Here is a 3,423-nt window from a genome sequence, read left to right as displayed (position 1 = left end):
TAACAATACCTTTAAGTCCTTTTATGAAAAATATATGCATCAGAGTATCCTCCTGAAACTGATACCTAGGCTAGCTTTTTAGATAGATTGGAGTTTCCTAATATTTCAGATGAATCTAAGGATATTCTTAATGCTGAGCTGACTGTGGAGGAAATTTCCAATGCAATTGATAGAATGAGGGCGGGGAGGGCATCTGGCCCAGATGGTCTGCCCATTGACATCTACAAGAGATTTAAGAACAAACTGTGCACTCCCCTCCTGGAGATGTTTTTGGAATCTTACGAAAATGGTCTCCTGCCCCCTTTGAGAGGAGCTCTGATCACTCTGCTCCTAAAACCTGCAAAACTGCAGAGCAAATGTGATTCCTATCGCGCTATTTCACTTTTGAATTCTGACACTAAGGTTCTTTGTAAAGCACTTGCGAGGAGGTTGGAGGGTTATCTCCCGGATGTGGTGGGTAGAGACGAAAATGGCTTTATTCAAGGTCGTCAAAGATTTCATAATGTTAGGAGAGTGCTAAATGTTCTACATGTTCGAATTGGGTCGTCGGACACACAGAGAAGGCCTTCAACAGGGTTGAGTGCCCTACCTCTTTTAAGTGTTAACTCAATTTGGTTGTGGTGAGAGCTTTTGTAAATGGATAAAGATACCATATACAAATCCCACTGCAGAGAGCCTTACTACTAATACGCTATCTAAACCTTTTGACATATGCAGGGGTTCTAGGCAGGGCTGCCCTCTTTCTCCTCTCCTGTTTATCCTAGCCATTGAGCCTCTATCCATACCTGCTAGGTCCCACCCCAATATTTCAGGTATCAGAATAGATCAGATGGAACATCAAATTGCCCTTTATGCAGACAACGTCATTTTGTTTCTTACAGACTTGTGTAATTCCATACCCACATTTTTGGACCTAATCAAAGAGTGTGGGGTGTTCTCGGGATACAAAATGAAAACTGCAACATCCTCAATTATTATGCTAAAGGAGGAGGAAAGACGTAGACCTACACTTCTGACTTCGGCATTCGTATTGTGCCAGAGATTGACCGTATAGTCTCAACTAACTATGTCCCTGTCGTAGATTCAATAACTCAATCGATAGATAGATAGATAGATAGATAGATAGATAGATAGATAGATAGATAGATAGATAGATGGTCATCTTTACCTATATCTTTAATTGGCCGGATTAACATTCTGAAAATGAATGTCCTCCCAAAACTGTTGTATCTATTTCTATTTCTATTTCAAGGCTTAAAAAGATGTTCACTATATTTATCTGGAATAACAGACGTCGCAGAGTTCGCTTGTCCTTATTGTACCTAGTGTATGACAGAGGGAGGCTCCATTTGCCTAATATCCAGTGGTACTACTGGGCAGCTCAGCTTCGCACTGCTATGTACTGTTTTACCTCTGAGTCTCTCCCTTCGTGGATGGAGATTGAAATGTCTTCAGTTGTACCCAAATTACCCCTTGACCTCTACATTTACTCAGCTGATATCAAGACACACACACACAAAAAAAATCCCTTTGTTTTTAACCCATTTAATCCCGAATTTTTCCCAGACATGAAAATATCCAAATCAAGTGTCATTAGTAACCCTTTGAAGTAATCAATCATTCTTTTTTGAAATTTTAATGGAAAAGTAGGTGAAAAAGTGTGTTTTATGGTCGGTCACAATTGTGACCGGTGGGATAATGTTACGTATACTAAATTAACATATTTCTCCTATGCAGTTATCAAAGTTCTTATAAATCCCAACCCAGTTATTAACACATTTAAAACTCTGTCACTGGCTGTCCCCAGCCTTGCCTCTAGAATGCCCCGTCACATTCTAGTGTGACTATTTTACACATCAAAAACCCTTATACAACACGTTATGAACACTGAGAGCAAAGACAAAAAACAACCATCAATGTATTTCAACATTGTTACTTTATTGTAACATTGTTACTTTAGTGCAACATGTATTGAAACATTAATATTGTAACTTTATTGTAACATTTGAACTTGTACTTTAGTGCAATATTCATTGTAACATTTTAGTGCAACATTCACTAACAACTGTATAGCAGTCGTGTGATTCATTCCCACTGAACATAAAGGTAACATTTAGGATAGAGGTAGCCTGTAGAATATGCATTCAAATAGAGGCCTACACTGAACAAAATACAATTATATATATATATTTAAAAAGCACCACTGCACAATGAGTGCTTATATATATATACAGTATATCATAGAGTTAGGCTTCAGAACCAAGTGCAAAATTAGTTTGTGCATCACTATTTTGAACTGTGATCAGTCAGTCCTACTGTCATACAGTATGTCTTGAATTAATTGACCTTCTTTTCCAAAAACATTTCAGTCATTTTAATTGTCTTTTTCGTCGACTTTTCTTTTTTTACCTAGAGTCCGTTGTATTGCTTCTCCTCACCCTTTATCGACTTTTCTATTTTTATTTTATTGTCTTTTTCAGCCCTTTTTCATTCGATCTTATCTCCTTTTCTACTGTCCATGGTATATCTTGAAGCACTCAGTGTGCAGTGGCGCTTTGCATTTCTCACATGCCTAGGTCACTCAATGGAGGGGGGTGGGGGAGGTTGTGGATGGGGGGGTGAGGGGTGGGTCATCATCACTGATAACGTTGTTCCTGTCATGATCTGTTTGCATATGTTCAGCATATGCATTCAACAGCCTGACTGGCAAATGGCCTGTCCATAGTCCATATCTGACCCATCGCTATCACGATCACTCAGGACAGCATCTTTCTCATTTTGAGGGATAACTGCAATGTTGCATGCCTTGTCTGGGCAGTCACCTAGATCCAACATATCCAGAACTTGACTCAAAGTGAAACTAAAAGAAAGAACAGAGTGGAAAGTTAGGTAAAACAAGAACTATGTATGTGTATAACTATGTGTATACCTAGACGCACTGTGTTATCCCGCCGGTCACTATTGTTGCCGTCAACATGTTTACACATTCTATGACCACACTGAACAAAGTTGAGTAATTGCAAATGAATGTATCAATACTAGACACCTTAAAGATGATGTGTACCAAAAATCTTTGTCCTAACTTTATGTTAACATACTTTACCAACCTTTTGTTTGGGAGCTTTGATGCAGCCATCCTCTTCTCATGGTGCAACCAGGAAGTAAATAGCTCTGGTCATGTGACAATTCACACTAAACATGTGACACTGCACATCTTTCATTGAGACCCTTTATTATTTCAATATTTGCTGGAAATACATTGATAGATCATTCAGTAACATTTTTAGAGCCTTATAACTGAAAACGTTTTTTACGGTCACTATTGTGACCGATGGGATTAAATAGGTTAATACAATCAATGTTTGGTATGAGGTGCGGAAGTTCCTTGCTGAAGCGCATTCTTTGTCATGTTTTAGTCCTATC

General features: G+C 38.6%; 1 long non-coding RNA gene across 1 annotated transcript; it reads right to left on the bottom strand.

The window, feature by feature from the left end:
- Nucleotides 1–2,784: 2,784 nt before the first annotated feature.
- LOC139582799 (uncharacterized) lies at nt 2,785–3,164 on the bottom strand. The gene is made up of 2 exons (XR_011676429.1): nt 3,108–3,164; nt 2,785–2,860 (listed from the first exon to the last, which is right to left on the bottom strand). It is a non-coding gene; the product is annotated as an uncharacterized lncRNA (long non-coding RNA).
- Nucleotides 3,165–3,423: the final 259 nt, after the last annotated feature.

The sequence above is a fragment of the Salvelinus alpinus genome, chromosome 1 (assembly GCF_045679555.1).
Source record: "Salvelinus alpinus chromosome 1, SLU_Salpinus.1, whole genome shotgun sequence".
Classification (NCBI taxonomy): domain Eukaryota; kingdom Metazoa; phylum Chordata; class Actinopteri; order Salmoniformes; family Salmonidae; genus Salvelinus; species Salvelinus alpinus.
Note: the sequence above shows the minus strand (reverse complement) of the source record. Positions and strands in the feature narration are given on the sequence as shown.